Source organism: Phyllobates terribilis, unplaced genomic scaffold (genome assembly GCF_046119375.1).
Source record: "Phyllobates terribilis strain yellow unplaced genomic scaffold, ASM4611937v1 Scaffold_7__3_contigs__length_470593459, whole genome shotgun sequence".
Taxonomy (NCBI): Eukaryota; Metazoa; Chordata; class Amphibia; order Anura; family Dendrobatidae; genus Phyllobates; species Phyllobates terribilis.
In genome coordinates, this window is record NW_027362767.1 from 281,792,092 (window position 1) to 281,810,350 (window position 18,259).

Below are 18,259 nucleotides of genomic sequence, written 5' to 3' on the forward strand. Positions count from 1 at the left end.
AACAATCAGGCTATACATCACCCACACATAGCTGGCGCTTCTGATATGGCGCAGTCACAGGGTTCAACCTGTTGAATTCTGTAGATTATTCTGCAGCCATAACCGCTGAGGCAATGACTTATTTCATATAAAGTTGTAATTAAGTAATAATTTGGAAACTTTCCATCTAGTCTGGCATCTGCTGGGTGTGACTGCTGCCTGACAATCTGCCCTTTGTTATTGTACATTTGTTTTCTAGGGTAATTTTACCTCTTTGATGATTTATTCTTTGTTGCATAAATCGTTATATTGTTTGATCGTTTTCCTTTGACGGCTCCATACATTTATTCAGGACTTTAAAGTGGTCAGATTGAGCTTTTTTCTTAGTAATGTGTTTTGTTTTCTTTTTCTGTGATTTTAGTTTACATTTTTTTCATTACATTGGGACATTGAAAATACACCATAAATATGATATGTACAGGTCCTTATTAATTTATTTAATTATAGTAAATAAGTAAATGACAAGTACGAGTCCTCCATCTGTCTTGAAAAACCATGCTTGTTGTCAGTGTCGGACTCGGGTGCTAAGGGCCCACCAGCAATATTGACTCTGGGGGACAATGATCAGCTACATGGAAATATATCATAATGTACATTCACAAAATGAAGCAATAATGTGTCTTTGGGCTCGTGCGCATGACCGTGTTATCAGTCCGAGAGTGATCCAACAAAACACCGATCGCAGTCGGACCAATGTTAGTCTATGAGTCCGTGCACTTGTCTGATTTTTTCCTCGGGCACAGACAGTCCGAGGAAAAAATCGCAGCATATCCAAGTTTGATCTGATATTCAGATCACACTAGGCCATGCAAGTAATGAGAGCGTGGGAAATATTGGACTTCACTCAGATGACATCTGAACGCAGTTCGATTTCCGCACACTGACACCATGGAGAAGATGAAGACGTTTTTTTTCTCCATCTTCTCATCCAAGAGAATCAGATCACACTCTGATCAGGGTTTAATTACAGTGTAATTTGCATAATTGGCCCAATTCTCTCAGATGAGAGAATCTACAGCCGTCTGCACCTGCCTTTGTCATAGTGAAACCAGTTTATCGTGCCATGTACTGCTTATAGAGGCAACTCATGTACAGGGAGGGGCCCACCAGGGAATCATCTGTTCACCGGTTGGCCAGTCTGAGCCTGCCCATCGATTGCTGTCATGAATGGAGAGTGGCCGGTCATGCACGCCTCTCTCGTTATGAATTCTATGTTATTTCCGCACTTTTCAGAGCTTCCATTGAAGGGGTGGAAAAGCAAATGGACAGCCATTTTCACAGCAGTGTTCAACAAGACCCCATTCTCAAAATAGATGTAGGGGTGAGTGGTGTCACCCACATCTATAATACATTTATAGCAAATCCAGAGATAGGAATATCCTGTTAACAAGCTTGTTTAGGATTATTATTTTTAATTAGCCATTGTATTCTTTAACAATGAGAGTGAATTCCCATGCTACGTCTGCAGAAAACCTTGAAAAAAATCCATACCATAAGTCCTAATTGTGACCCCAACCTAAGGTATGTGCACACGGTGTCTTTTACACGTTCATAGATCTATCAAGTTTTGGAAGTACCGGTAGTAACCTTAGGAAAATGCCAGCGGTGTTTTTCTTTAAGGCCGGGGTCCCACTAGTGTATGGCATCTGATGTGAGAGCATTGGATGCGATATCCTAATGACACTTAGCTCCTGCTCTGCTGCGAGCATGATCCGAGTGTCAGTGCTCTGTGCTCCCATCCTCTCGCATAAGAGAATCACAGCACTGTTGCGGAGGGGACAGAAAAATTAATCTCTCTATCTCCTCTGTTGCCGGTGTCGGCGAGAATCGCACTGCACTCGCGTGATATACGAGTGCAGTGCGATGTTTCACATGCACCCATAGACTTATATGGGTGCGTGCCATCCGATTTGAGGATGCAATTACAGCATGCTCCGATTGTTTTCTCATGCTGATTCCATGGGGTTAAATTTGGGTGAGTGCTATCTAATTTTTTATTGGATTGCACTCGTCCGATTGCATCGCAAGTGGGAACGAGCCCTAAGAGACTGTTTTACATTTTCTCTGTCATTTTTTTGGCGGAGGTTTGCTGCCGGTGTTTTTTTTCCACATTCTATGTACAATAGTGAGGGGCTTCCAAGCAGAAGCCACCTGAACAAGGAATAAGTCACTTCTTTTATTTGCTTTGCGGTTTTCCAAGCCTAAGGAAATTAAAGGCAAGTCGTTTTGAGATTGCAGTGCATTTGCTCTTTCTTTTTAGCATTTAAGAAGCACTTTGTCAGGTGGGTTTTCAAGTGCACCCGCCTGTACAAGACGTTGTGGGCACGTACCCTAAGATGCCTTTCAAATTAAATGGCAATGTATGGACTGATCGGTGCTGCCATGTTTGTATGTCGCAGCACTTGGCACTGTGGGACACTGCATAAATCTGGGGATTGTTTAAACACATTGGGCCACATTTATCAAACATGGCTTCATTTTGGCTAGGTAGAGAATACTTTATTGTCTTGTGTAGTAACACATTCATTACTGCAAGTTCCCTTCTTTTATAATCTGTCATAACAAACATGACCGCCATTACCTGTCAGCAGTGTCAGACTGGGGAGCCAAGGGCCTACCAATAACATCAACTCCAGGGCCCCACTTTTCAGCTACATGCAAATGTGACATTATCCTTAATCAGAAATTTCAATAGCATATCAAACAATAAAATGGGTAGATTTATACAGTAAATGAATAAGATGCTGCCTTTGTCTGTACATAGTGATTCAAGTGTATTGTGCCAAGTACTGCTCATACAAGAGGGTGTTGGCCCACCGGAGGATTCTCCTGTTCTCCTGCCGGTCAGTTACTTTTTGGACATCAGAGTCTGTGAGTAGTGAACATGCAACTTCTGTTTTCTGATCCTGTCCATGCAATAAGCGACTACCACTTTCACTTCAGTCTTGCAATCTGATATGCATGGTGCAAATGGCTCTAAATTCTGGGGTTAATGGTTAAGGAGGACCTGTCACCCGGTCAGAAGTGGGCAGTATTTGCTTTTATTTAATTCCCGCTGCTCCCATGAGTATTCTGTTTTTTATCTTTTTAAATCCGCCATACAGTTCCAGAGATATAGGCGTTTTGATTTAGTGTTACTTTTTATGGTCTTTACCAAGGGGGCGATACTTATAGGTTATTAATGCGGATCAGCACGAAGACTTTCCCCCAAAGAATCCTGTGAGCAACACCTATCTAGGTAAAGACCATAAAAAATAGAATAAAATATAAAGGCCCGTATCTCTGGAACTGGGAATAAAATAAAGAGCAGGAACTGGCCACTTTGACCTGGTGACAGGTTCTTTTTAGTTGTCACAGAGCAGATAAGATAACATTTAAAGGAAAATGTGCCAAAAAGAAGTGGAAATACATTCATAAATGTAGATAATGGTGTATAAAAGCCCTCTGCATGGGGTGAGCTTTCTAGTGTTGGGCTGGGGCGTTTCCTTTGTAATGTGTGGATCATCCTAATATTATGTATGGCAGTGATTTCATCAGTTATTGTGGTTTCTACAAACTGGAATAACCTAACTCGTAATAGCAAAAGCTGCCTGTGTCTGTGCCACTAGACTCTCAAAAAGTCGAAGACAGACATGTTAATGGCTAATCGCCAAGGGTTTGTCTTCTCTGTCCCTATAGATGATAAGTAGTGATGAGTGTGAGTGCTTGCTACTTGAGTTTGCCTAGGGTGCTCGGGTGAGATGTTCACGTGAGATGTACCGATTATCGCGGGTGCTCGAGTGAGATGTTCACATCCCCGCACCTGCATGTTTCGCGGCTGCTAGACAGCCAAAAAAAACATGCAAAGATTGAATACCGTACACAGGCAACCCCCCCATGTTTTGTGGCAGTCCAACATCTGCGAAACATGCGGGTGCGGGGATGTGAACATCTCACTCGAGCACCCGCGATACTCGGTGCATACCCGAGCACACAATGCAAAGTCCAGTAGCGAGCACTTGCGCTCTACACTAATGATAAGGTGACCACAGAAGGTGTAGTGTAGAATTTGTAGTGTTACATGCTGGCCACTAAAAATAAAGGCCTACAATGTGTAAGGCGGCGGTGTTCACACCGTGCAGTAACTGAGGCAGTGACCCAAGCAAGTCCAACATAAACAGCTTTTATTTCAGCAACTCACGGGTTAACAGAAAGTCCTCCGGTTCGCAGCTGGGTTAACAGAAAGTCCTCCGGTTCGCAGCCGGGTTAACAGAAAGTCCATACACAATGGTTGCCATGGGCAACGGCCGCGCCAGGCCGCTCAGAGCCTGACGGGTGCAGAGCCTTCCCAGGTGTGGGTTCAGCTATACACAATCCTGCCGAGTTTTCCTGCTATCCTCCTAGCAGGTCCCAACACCGAACAACACTAATCCTTACTGCAGGATTTTTAAAGGACCTGTGGCCAGAGCCACTGGAAAACCCAGGTTGGAGGGAGGAGGCCGCCCCACTGCCTTCCTGTAGCCTCCTCCAAGAAATGAAGCCCCTGCCGGGTTTTACTAATCTCCCTTAGCCAGATAGCCTGACCAGGTCAATGCTCACCTTCATTCCTGCATTGCAGCCGCAGGTGAGTTTGTGACTGCAATGCACTCCAATGGATTTAATAGGTCTCTGTACACATTCTGGGGGATATATAACGTCCCTCGTATACGATCCCGGTCACTGCCTCACAAATGTAATATCAGGATTGCCAGGTCCACCAGAGTGGGCGGTGGGAGTTACTTGTACTTAGTGGCTCTCTGCTCTGGCGAATTAATTTCCTGACCAATTAAGTCCCTCATGGTACAACCTCTTGAAGCTCGGAATGAACATGTACATTTATTTAGCTTTGCTTACATAGCGCCATTAATTCCACAGCAAATTACAGACATTATCATCGCTGTCCCCATTGGGGCTCACAATCTAGATTCCCTATCGGTATGTCTTTGGAATGTGGAAGGAAACCAGAGATCCTCGGAGGAAACCCACACAAACACGGGGAGAACATTCAAATGCGTAATCACTGAGCCACCATGCTGCCCATGTACTTTAGAGTCAACTGAGCATGCTTAGCCCTCTCTACTGTAGAAAGAGGGGGCTAAACGGCTGCTGGACACCTCAGTATATATGTATATGTGTATACTTAGCAGTGATTCCCAATCTTATCACCAATGCGTAATGCTTGAAGAATTTTTACGATCTTGGGGGAACCCTAATGCCATTACTGTCTCCAGGAAGCTGGTGTAGGGGTCGGCAGTGTTCTGTAATACTCGTCCAATGCTGTAATGTGACTCGCACATCTATACCATGTTGTAAGACGTCTATGAGCAGGAGAAAGTCAGTTTGCTTGCCTTGTTATAAAAATGGTCCTATAATTGCTGTATTGGGGACAAACCCTGATCATGGCTCAAGGAACCGCAGGGAACCCTGGTTGTGAAACACCATGTATAGTTGGCACTTGATAGCGACTTTAATTAAAGGAGGCTTATAATTGGAACAGAGATGAAGCAGAAGAGGTCTTCAGACTGGCTTTTCTGCTCAGACTTTGTATAGACCCTTAGGGAGTCTTGTCTTACTGTGACAGCGTGTAATGAGGCAGCATGCTGAAGTCAAAAATCATTATACTTTCCCCATTACAAGATAACAGGATCACTGCGGTTAAATGAGATTATAAGATTAGAATGTGAAGAGCCTGACCCTGCAATTCCCACTGATGATTCACTTTGTGTTTCACAAGCCCGCTCTACAACTCGGAGGAGGAATTCCCATTCATGATCGTGGGTTATACTTTTCATGACCTTATTTCGAACACCACATCAGATTATGTACCCACAACATTGCATTACACGTAGGCTGTTATCGAGCATATGACATAGGTCAGCGGTGTAGCCTTTTGGTACATGCGTAACAGGTTTTCGTCTGGATAACAAAGTAAAAAAGAATAGTATCCTTAATAATGGAAGTGAGTGGCAGAAGAAATGTCAGAAGTAATAAAATGCAAAAATCGCTTTCCATTTACATGTATGAAATAGGTAATAATAACTAATTTGATAGGTGGGAAAATCCCTTTTGATATCTCCATTTGACAGATCCATAACAAGTAAACAGTTGTTTTTTTCCTTCTCTGAACATTAGTCACAGTGGTGTGACTATTATCTAATTATTAATTATTAATGTATTATTACGGTGCAAACAAAGCAGATGCTTTCATAGAAGAGTCCCTGCTAAAAACTAAAATATGACACCACCCATCACCACTGAAAAGAGGAAGGCTTGCCGTTGTCCATCCTTCACTTAGGGCTTATTCAGATGTTCGAGATTCTCATAAGGACTTCCATCCATGATTTTATGTTCTATGGGAACATTTACATGCCAGATTTTGTTTTTGTGGACTAAGTAGATGGCATGAAAACATAGTCTAGTCTTGGATGAAAACTCACCAATGCAAGTCTATGAAAAAAATCAATCAGCACTGGGATGCCATCTGCGTGCTGTCCGATTTCAATGTTTGTTTGATAGGAGAAGCTTGAAAAATCTTTTCATATGCCAAAAAATCTGATGTACCATTGATGGTAAAATCTGCCACACTGACCACACGCTGATGGAAATCTTATTGAAGACACTGATGAAAATCCTATCGAAGACACTGATGAAAATCCTATCAAAGTCATTGATGGAAATCTTATCGAAAACACTGATGAAAATCCTATCAAAGACACTGATGGAAATCTTATCGAAGACACTGATGAAAATCCTATCAAAGACACTGATGGAAATCTTATCGAAGACACTGATGAAAATCCTATCAAAGACACTGATGGAAATCTTATCGAAGACACTGATGAAAATCCTATCAAAGACACTGATGGAAATCTTATCGAAGACACTGATGAAAATCATATCGAAGACACTGATGAAAATCTTATCGAAGACACTGATGAGAATCTTATCGAAGACACTGATGAAAATCTTATCGAAGACACTGATGAAAATCATATCGAAGACACTGATGAAAATCTTATCGAAGACACTGATGAGAATCTTATCGAAGACACTGATGAAAATCTTATCGAAGACACTGATGAAAATCTTATCGAAGACACTGATGAAAATCTTGTCGTAGACACGGATGAAAATCTTATCGAAGACACTGATGAAAATCTTATCGAAGACACGGATGAAAATCTTATCGAAGACACTGATGAAAATCTTATCGAAGACACTGATGAAAATCTTATCGAAGACACTGATGAAAATCTTATCGAAGACACTGATGAAAATCTTATCGAAGACACTGATGAAAATCTTATCGAAGACACGGATGAAAATCTTATCGAAGACACGGATGAAAATCTTATCGAAGACACTGATGAAAATCTTATCGAAGACACTGATGAAAATCTTATTGAAGACACTGATGAAAATCTTATCGAAGACACTGATGAAAATCTTATTGAAGACACGGATGAAAATCTTATCGAAGACACTAATGAAAATCTTATCGGAGACACTAATAAAAATCTTATCGAAGACACTGATGAAAATCTTATCGAAGACCCTAATGAAAATCTTATTGGAGACACTAATGAAAATCTTATTGAAGACACGGATGAAAATCTTATCGAAGACACTAATGAAAATCTTATCGAAGACACTGATGAAAATCTTATCGAAGACACTGATGAAAATCTTATCGAAGACACGGATGAAAATCTTATCGGAGACACTGATGAAAATCTTATCGGAGACACTGATGAAAATCTTATCGAAGACACTGATGAAAATCTTATCGAAGACACGGATGAAAATCTTATCGGAGACACTGATGAAAATCTTATCGGAGACACTGATGAAAATCTTATCGAAGACACGGATGAAAATCTTATCGAAGACACGGATGAAAATCTTATCGAAGACACTAATGAAAATCTTATTGAAGACACTGATGAAAATCTTATCGAAGACACTAATGAAAATCTTATTGAAGACACTGATGAAAATCTTTTTGCTTTTTGCATATTAGAAAAATCACTGTCTGAATGAGCCCACATAAGAGGAAATAATAGTACTTCCTGAAAGGATTATCCCTCCTTGCCTATTCCTGTCCGTGTCCTCTATTAGATGTGTGGACGTCAGAAGAAGCCTCCATCACCTAGTGGACTTTTATTTCTAAGGCTACTCTCACATTTGCATTCTGTTTGTTCTGCTTTGAGTAATAGAGCTGGAATGACAGAGGCTTCAGATCTACCATAGTCCTTCAGCCTCATTTACATATCTATTCAAATGCTGATTTCTCAGTAGCAGAGGAACTTACCGGCCATGTAAAGTATTGCTGGACTGGTCTTTGATGGGACTACATTGGTATGTAAATAGTTTGAGGGGTGAGATCTTGCAGACAGATTCCCTTTAAGGTGGGATTCACATGGCTGTACTAAAACCCAGGCCTATCACATCCACAAATTGTGGAAGTCACTGGCCCTGTGTGCAGGTCTGTGTGCTACGTGAAGGAGCGCAGTAGCTGCCTGCTATTGACATGCATGTATCGAGTCCATCAGATGGATCAGACTTGTGGATGCTACAGTTTTTTTCACATGTAACATTAGTCTATGCGAGCTTTTAGTTACAGTACGGTGGCTCAGTGGTTAGCACTGCAGCCTTGCAGCGCTGGGGTCCTGGGTTCAAATCCCACCAAGGAAATCATCTAAATGGAGTTTATATATTCTCCCCGTGTTTGTGTGGGTTTCCTCTGGGGTCTCCAGTTTCCTCCCACACTCCAAAGACATACTGATAGGTAATTTAGATTGTGAGCCCCAATGGGGACAGTGTGGATAATGTATGTAAGGCTCTGTGGAATTAATGTCGTTATATAAGTGAGTAAAATAAATAAATTGGCTATTATTGGATCAATGTGCTGTCCAATGAGCACACAAATAGTACACTGACTGATGAAAATGTGGCCGTCTGAACCTAGCCTAAAAGAGGGATATCCTAAAGAAACAACCTCTTTAAGCCAAGATAAATGTACTTACTAGAATTTTTTGAATTTTTGTTGGAGTTTTGAGTATAATCGGTTCTACCATATAACAATTCTCATCATTGCACAAAATTCACAGTCAACCAATCATTAATTAAGAGGAATTGCAGATGTCTCCACTGCTCAGAAGACCTCCCTTTGGTATCACAGATAGACAGTCATTATGGGTTTGCTGAAGGCATTATCATTCTGTTTGCTGACTGTTTCCATGACTTGGAGGTGGTAAACCCCTGGAGGTTTTTATTGAACATGTGATTCTTTATTGCTTTTCTGGTAACCATGTGCCACACGTCACAGGAACAGTTTACTGCAGAAAACATAGTAGGAGCGACTTGTCACGTCCAGGCTCTGCGGCTTTCCTCCTCCATTTCTATTTTGGTTTCATTCAAAGTGCTGCAAATAGAAGAGAAGTCGTTGTAAGGCTGTGTGATCACACACTTAGTCGCTCGCACCTCACACTGGATGATTAGACCAAGGAGAGGAGAGCAAGATAAGCAGACATATGTCACTTGGCTAGATTTCCACTCCATGACATCTGCATGGTCATCTGCGTAGGCAAGTGAACGACCAGGTCATTTCACCAAATAAACATGGCTACCCTTATGTATCTATATATGTAATCGTCTTATCCCGTCTGTCTGTTTGTCTATCTGTCTGTCTGTCTGTCCTGGAAATCCCGCGTCGCTCATTGGTCCGGCAGCGGCCAATCAGCGCCGCGGGATTTCTGAAAAAAGATGGCGGCCGTTAGCGGCTCATCTGCGGGACGGAGCTCAGCGGCGATGCAGCCGGGAGATGACCGGCGCGAGGCGCTCATCTCCCGGCCGGTAGCAACAGAAGGACCTCGACCACCGGACCCATCTGCGGGACGGAGATGCAGCCGGGAGATGAGCGGCGCGAGGCGCTCATCTCCCGGCCGGTAGCAGCGGAAGGACCGCCGGCGCCGCTGACCTCCATGCGGAAGGGAGGACCGGGGAGTGGCGCTGCGGGTCGGGATACTTCTGCTGCGAGCGCCCGCTCATGTCCCGGGTTCTCGCAGCGGAAGTACCCGCACAGGCAGCGCCGCTCCCCGGTCCTCACCAAGACGATTCGATGATTGGTCGCGGTCTTCGGACCCGACCAATCACTGATCTTACCGCAAAAGTTAAACACCGCTGTGCTGATTGGTCGCGGACGCTGCCCGCGACCAATCACCGATTTGGGCGCCACATTTAAATATCGGCCGCGACCAATCACCGATCTTGGCTCCACATTTAAACACCGCTGTGCTGATTGGTCGCCGACGCCGGGCGCGACCAATCACCGATTTTGGCGCCACATTTAAATAGCATCTGCGACCAATCAGCACAGCGGTGTTTAAATGTGGAGCCAAGATCGGTGATTGGTCGCGGCCGATATTTAAATTTGGCGCCCAAATCGGTGATTGGTCGCGGGCAGCGTCCGCGACCAATCAGCACAGTAGTGTTTAACTTTTGCGGCAAGATCAGTGATTGGTCGCGGGCCAAGACCGCGACCAATCACCGATTTGTGCGGCACATTTAAATAGCGGCCGCGACCAATTGGATGTCAGCGCCACTCCCCGGTCCTCCCTTCACACCCTACGCGCATGGATGTCAGCGGCGCTGCCTGTGCGGATACTTCCACTGCGAGAAGCTGCGACATGAGCGGGCGCTCGCAGCAGAAGTATCCCGACCCGCAGCGCCGCTCCCCGGTCCTCCCTTGACACGTTAGCCGCTGATGTCCCCACAGTACCCGCATGGTGTTACAAAGGTCCGGACATTGTGTTAAAAATCGCTGATTGGTCCGCGACCAATCACTGATCTTGCCGCAAAAGTTAAACACTACTGTGCTGATTGGTCGCGGACATTGCCCGCGACCAATCACCGATTTGGGCGCCAAATTTAAATATCGGCCGCGACCAATCACCGATCTTGGCTCCACATTTAAACACCGCTGTACTGATTGGTCGCGGACGCTATTTAAATGTGGCGCCAAAATCGGTGATTGGTCGCGGCCGATATTTAAATTTGGCGCCAAAATCAGTGATTGGTCGCGGGCAGCCCGCTCATGTCCCGGCTTCTCGCAGCGGAAGTATCCGCACAGGCAGCGGTGCTCCCTGGTCCCCACCAATACGATTCGCTGATTGGTCGCGCTCTCCGCCCGCGACCAATCAGTGATCTTGGCGCTAAAGTTAAACACCGCTCTGCTGATTGGTCGTGTCCGCTGCCCACGACCAATCACCGATTTGGGCGCCACATTTAAATAGCGGCCGCGACCAATCACCGATCTTGCCGCCACATTTAAACACTGCTGTGCTGATTGGTCGCGGACGCCAGCCGCGACCAATCAGCGAGCTTGGCGCCAAATTTAAACAATGCTCTGCTGATTGATCGCGGATGGCAGCCGGGACAAATCAGCGAGATTGGCGCCAAATTTAAACAACGCTCTATTGATTGGTTGCGGCCGCCAGCCGACCGCGACCAATCAGTGAGATTGGCGCCTAATTTAAACGCTATGATCTCCCGACGGCAAGTGTGAACGGAGGACCGAGGAGCGGCGCCGCCGGTCGGATGCTTCTGCTGCGAGCAGCCGCTCATCTCCCAGCTGCTCGCAGCGGAAGTACCCGCACAGGCAGCGCCGCTCCCCGGTCCTCACTAATACGACGCTGATTGGTTGCGGCTGCCGGCCCCGACCAATCATCGATATGGGCGGCAAATTTAAACCCCGCTATGCTGATTGGTCGCGGTGGCCGGCCCCGACCAATCAGCGATTTTGGCGCAAAATTTAAACAACGCTCTGCTGATTGGTTGCGGACGGCAGACGCGACCAATCAGCGAGATTGGCGCCAAATTTAAACAATGCTCTGCTAATTGGTCGCGGTCGCCGGCCGCGACCAATCAGCAGTATTGGCGCCAAATTTAAACCTCGCTCTGCTGATTAGTCGCAACCACCGGCCGTGACCAATCAGCGATATTGGCGCCAAATTTAAACACTGCTCTGCTCATTGGTCGCGGTTACCGGTCACGAATAACCAGCATTATTGGCGACAAATTTAAACACCGCTCTGCTGATTGGTCGCGGCCGTGACCAATCACCATTATTGGCGCCAAATTGAAATACCGCTCTGCTGATTGGTCGCGACCGCCGGCCGCAAACAATCAGCATTATTGCCGCCAAATTTAAACCCCGCTCTGCTGATGGGTCGCGTTCGCTGGCCGCGACCAATCAGCATTATTGGCGCCAAATTTAAACCCCGCTCTGCTGATTAGTCGTGACTGCCGGCCGTGACCAATCTGCGATATAGGCGCCAAATTTTAACACCGCTTTGCTGATTGGTCGCGGTTGCCGGCCTCGACCAATCAGCGATTTTGGCGCCAAATGTAAACACCGCTCTGCTGCTTGCGCCCGGTCGGCCGCATACCTATTCTAGAATACCCGATAGAATCGGGCCACCATCTAGAACGTAATAATTATCTTTTAATGTTCACTTGGTCATTGGGTTACATTATTCTACTCTTCTTCATGATCAAGCAAATGATTCTGAATTCCAGTTTCCTATACTTGTCCTGATTTGTGTCAGCAGGATACAGACTACTGCTAATGGCACTCTGTATTCTGTCGATGGACTGCAGAGGCATGTGCATGGCTTACAGCTCCAGGTTGTGCAATGTATAGTGAGACTAAGCTAAAAGATATTGCTACAGACAGAAAAGTAGAGAAAACCTTCGTAAAATATCACCTGATGGAGCATGCCTCGATTCCTTCAGAAAAAATATTTTGTATGAAACTGGAGGCACACGGAGAGACAGAAGGGCCTAGAGAGGGCATTTCTGCAGAAGATCTGTGTCCGTTTATACAGCACTGGTCATTTGATGCTGAAAACCTTTTCCTCTGTAGGGCTGAGATTTAGAGAAATCTAATACGCAATGCTACCACTGTAATACCCAACAGATTTACATTTGGAAAATCTGAACCCCCAAATCTGCTGTCCAGACAGTATATCTCAGGGAAACTATACCATAAGGGTGGTCTTTGAATGCCCCATACAACCTGAACAACATGAAGTCACGCGATGGGTCTCAACTGGGAAAAATCCCAAGGAGGCAAAAAAAGTGCAATACAACTCCAATAAATAAAATCACAAATTTATTCAAGAAATAAGTTAAAAAACGTAGATAAAGTCAGCAGGAAAAGTAATAAGCAACAGTAGCTCCTAAAATATCAAAGCACACACCCCGTATCATAAACGCCCCCCTGAGGAAGCAGGGTGAAACTTGCGTTGGGGCTCAGCACACATGGGTCAGCTATAATGTGAAGTAAGGTTTTTTACTATCTCTATCCCCTGTTCCAATGATTGTCATTTTGTCATTTAATAGGATAGTTCACAATGACTACTACCATTGGAATTTAGAGGATGTATGCACTTGCACTTTATTTATCGGTATACTAAAACATGTTGTGATAAATTTGGGATAATTTTGAGGCAATTAAGTATATTTTTACTATCAACATGAATATTTAGTAATTATTACACTTATATACTTACCTTTACTTGTATAAGCATGGCATAATTTACTGCTATACTATCCCTAACATGTTAATCTCGTCTTAACAACACATATGATCTATTTGGTATATACCCGTCGAGATACTATTTAGTCCTGACACCACTGTGCTTTTATACTTTATGAGGTACTGTTGCTTATTACTTTTTCAGCTGACTTTATCTATATTTTTAAGTTATTTCTTGAATAAATTTGTAATTTTATTTTTTGGAGTTGTATTGCACTTTTTTGGCCTCCTATGGATTTTTCCCAATTGAGACCTATGGCTTGACTTCTCATTGTATGAGCACATCCCAATTATTGCTCATGGATCTATATAAGGATTACCTGAACAATATGTCTGCCTGGCCATGATGACTAGTATATGGATTGCTGCAGTTTAAAAAGCAGCCAAAGAATATCAAAACCAGTGAATGTTGCGGTGCTCCCATGGCTTAACCTCGGCTCAGATCCTTTTGTATTGTCTAAGAACAGTGCCAATGTCATTCATCACAGACTGGTTTCTAGATGTCCACCGCCTGGCCTATATATATTGTTAGGCAGCTTGTCCATAGCAAGTGTTCTGTCCTCCGCTGCACTAGACAACCGGCCGATACGAGCTGAGCTGTGTTCATGTGTACCTCTTCCAATGTAGATCTTGCCACCTGGACTTGCTAATTTGGGAGGCTCCTGGACTCCTGGAAGAGATGGCAAATCTTTCCGACACTGCTAACGCCTTCCAAAATCTCTGGGAAAACAAATTCAGGAGAGCCCAAATGGACATTCAGGAAGCATGGTAGAGGCATGGTTATAAGGAAAAGAAGTCTAAAAAGTTGTCCAGTATGCCTCAGGACGCATGGCAGCAGAGCTGTGATTGCTAGGGCGAGATCTGTTACAAACCACTCCTGTTACATGTGGGTTCCTCATACAGGACAGAGAGGTCTTAAGGGTCTCATGTGTAACCAAACTCTCTCCACCACCCGCTCGGCCGAACTAATGGTATGCCCAATATATCCCATGTTGTACAAGTATAGGTGGGGGACCTCTTACCTAGGTCAGGCTCCCATGGGTTATACTTCAGCAGGGGGATGCACATTGAGTTAGCAGAAAACATAATTTGGTTTCCTCACTCCAGAGATAAAGATTTGTTTAGTAGAATAATTTATAAGTGGGTATTCGCACAAAGGTGTATACAAATGACAATTTAGCTGGAAGCGAGGGCTATACATCCTGTTTTGTAATGTTTCCTTTTCATTCCTGGAATTCTTGGCTGGGAAGCTCTATCTCCGCTTTATTTCTCTTCTGTATGATTATTGTTGGATTGTTGATTTAACCCTGCAACATCCTCTGTAACATTTTCCCATAAATCAGCTTTTCCTAGTTCTGGTAATGGCCAGTGGTTGGCCGCCAGAGGGATTGTGTTGTAAATGTGGTACTATTTGGGATATAGCCACATTAAATTAGTGACAGCTCTAAATTTAGTTTAAGGAAGGGAACAACCCATTGCCTCTGACCTTGGTTAGGAAATATTGCTTTTCTATTTTGTAAAATTCCTTAAAAGGGACAAATATAGTTCACCGGAGAGCAATCATACAAATAAAAGGCTGACACATTGGCGTTGTGTTGTAAGTCTGTGCCGATTCTGTACTCAGAGGCTCCTCCAGGAGAGGTGAACAATTAATCTGTATGGCTGGTATCCAAACAAGATATCTGTCTGTCCGGGGCGAGATTGGTTTACTTGTAGATTGCAGAACCCTATAGGTTTCATTCATGACACTGCTGCTACTATGGTCGCCAAAGTGCTAGTGGCCAAAGTTCTCAAAAAAAGGACCATATAGTAGTGTCATGATAGTGCCATACGTTATGAGATAATAAATAATTCACAACAAAAATTTGTCATCAAGTGTGAACATAGCCTTACTGTGACTACTTCATTACAAACCTTAACTAATGCAATGAAGATACAAGGCACCTGCTCCAAATTGCTGCTGCCCCTCAGATATATTTTTTAACTTACTTAAAGAAGCACTCCTCCCATCAAAGTCTATATCTTCTTATTATATTGCAGTCATCATATTATATGGCACTGTGTACTTACAATTGCTCATTTTACCCTTCTACCCAGCTAATTCTTCTCTATTAGGTCTATGACGTCACATGATTAAAATCTGACTAGCTGAATCCTTCTAAGCTCTATGTAGAAACAGAAGATCAGTTTTCCCTGCATGAGTCATCACTGCAAAACTCCCTGGCAGGGGAGATAAGGGAGCAGCTGTGTGAGGACATGAAGAGGGGGATGATTTATGCTGGGAAAATAGACTTCCTGTTCCTACAGAGTAGAGAGAAAAGAGAAGAATTTACTGGGTAGAAAGGCAAAATTAGCAATTGTAAGTCCACAGTGCTATATAATGTGATGATTGCAATTTATTAAGAGGATAAAAACTTTGATGGGAGGAGGGCTTAACGCTGCAAGGATTACGGTTCAGTTTTCATTTTTTAACATAGACTCTGGTAGCCAAAGCTAAGAAGATAACTGAGCGCACAGTAACTAATAAATGAGAAACTTCATGATTCCTAAAAATCTGCTTATAGCAGACATTGCTTATAGCAGTTTTGCATAAAAAATTGCACATTTTTGTAGACTGCTTTAAAATGCGGCTTGCTCCCTTGTCTATGTGAATGGAAGCTGGCATGTAAAACATCATATTGCTTGGCTATGCACAACATTCTGAGGTTTAGAAAGTATGCAGGAAAGGACGTGACCTGTATTAAAAACCATTCACTGTTTATACTGAGTTTTGGATACTCCTACAATCTAGTAAGTGGAAAGCTATAGGGATGATGTGTCATGTCGGCTACAATATAATACACTTCAAAAGGCACTGACATGTGTTGGAGGAATGACAGCTACCCCCATGGCTCTTATAAGAAAGATTTACTTGTAAAGGACAAATCTGCGATACCAAGCGCAGCCTCTCTAAAAACGGTGCAGCCCATAGAGCAGAATGAACCAGTGTGAAACCTGATTTAAGCAATGAAAAGGTTTCAGGGATCACCCAAGGGCCACTTTCCCTTAAAACAGCAGATATGCCAACAATCAAAACCCTGACTGATCTAATTTTGATGGCATATCCTAAGAAAATACTGAAGACCCCATTTAGCCAAACAGCAACATTGTTAAAGCACCACTTCAGAATTTTTTATACCGCTGGAGTGGTGCTACTAATGTATGGTCCCTGCCCCTAGTCTTATACTCACCAGCCGATGTGTTCTTCTGTCATCTGTGCTGCTCCGGTTGTCTTCTGATGTTTGTGACTCATTGGATCGCTCCAGTGTTTGCTGGGTGATCTGGAAGTCACAATTCAATGTAAGTCTATGAGAACCAGAACAAGGCCAGAACGAGTCTCTCGTAGACTTACACTAAGAGCTGGTGACTGTCGCCTTTGACTGCGGTCAGTCAGAAGTTGTGGTCACAAGATGGCAGTGGGGGACCAGAGCGGCACTGGGAACAGCTGAAGACAGCGGATGATAAGTATAAGACTAGGGGCAGGGAACTTAGATTAGCGCCTCCACTCCAGCACTGAAATGAAAGAAATGAAAAAAAAAAATGTTGGGGTGGTGGTTTAAAAGAACAACTTATTAAAAAAGTTGAAAAAAACTAGTAAAATTCCATTTGAGCGGCAGAATAAAGTACTAGAAAAGAATAATGTAATGCGATGCTGCTACATTGTTACGGATGCAGCATTTTGATACTTAGCAGTGGTGTACATAATAAAGGGATATTCTCGTTATAGATTTTTATGTCCTAAGCACAGGAGATGTCTTGTTTTACAATGTGGCTTGCTCCCGACATACTATATGTATAGACAGAGGCACACGTAGAAATCATGGAGCCCCATAGCTGAAGTCCTACTTGGACCTGAACCAAATCACCCCCCAAAAATGTAAAAAATATTTGTTGGAGTAGACGGGGTCACAGCGCATAGGTATAGTCACAGAATGGCGAATCTCCCAACTTGTAATGACAGAGTAAGAGATATGTATTGCTGTGCTTACAAAGTAATTTTGCCCTTATTGAAGCCCCATCGTGTTCTCACCTGCAGAAAATGGAGCACGTAACCACAACAGATGATGGTAGGTAGGAAACAGCTTCAAAATCCAGCAACAGCCCACAGTATATTATATTCAAACAGGTATGCAAAAAGTAAATTGTGTGCATAAAATTTTCAAATTTCTATTTTTATTTTTTAAAAAGCACCACTACCCCCTAACCAAAAAACCTAATCCAATATGCTATGTTGTTGTATATGCACTGTAAGTAATTTGTGGAAACAGCCAGCAGTATGGTTGTTAAATTCGACTACTAAATCAGTTGTAAAACCTTTTTTGGGGTGGAATTTTACATTCTTTTTTTTAAAGTCCTTCGCCCCTCTTTGCCAAAAAATGCAATATACAAACCCTAAAACACTATGGTATTTAGGTATTTACAAGGGAATTAATTTTAGCATTAACCGCCTGTAGTATTTTTCTATGACGCTTTTTTTTTTTAAGTTATCCACACTCTTCGAACTAAAATGCATCATAACCCAAAGTGTCACGTTGCAAAGTAAGTATGTGAGATGTGTTGGTT

The 18,259-nt window shown here is 43.4% G+C and overlaps 1 protein-coding gene and 1 long non-coding RNA gene across 4 annotated transcripts in view; one reads left to right on the forward strand and one right to left on the reverse strand.

The window, feature by feature from the left end:
* The window catches only part of STARD8 (StAR related lipid transfer domain containing 8), a 188,263-nt gene that overhangs the window by 101,150 nt on the left and 68,854 nt on the right, over positions 1–18,259 (forward strand). The gene's annotated exons all lie outside the window — the stretch shown is intronic.
* LOC141153172 (uncharacterized) lies at positions 9,364–14,771 on the reverse strand. The gene is made up of 3 exons (XR_012247253.1): positions 14,680–14,771; positions 14,271–14,377; positions 9,364–9,481 (listed from the first exon to the last, which is right to left on the reverse strand). It is a non-coding gene; the product is annotated as an uncharacterized lncRNA (long non-coding RNA).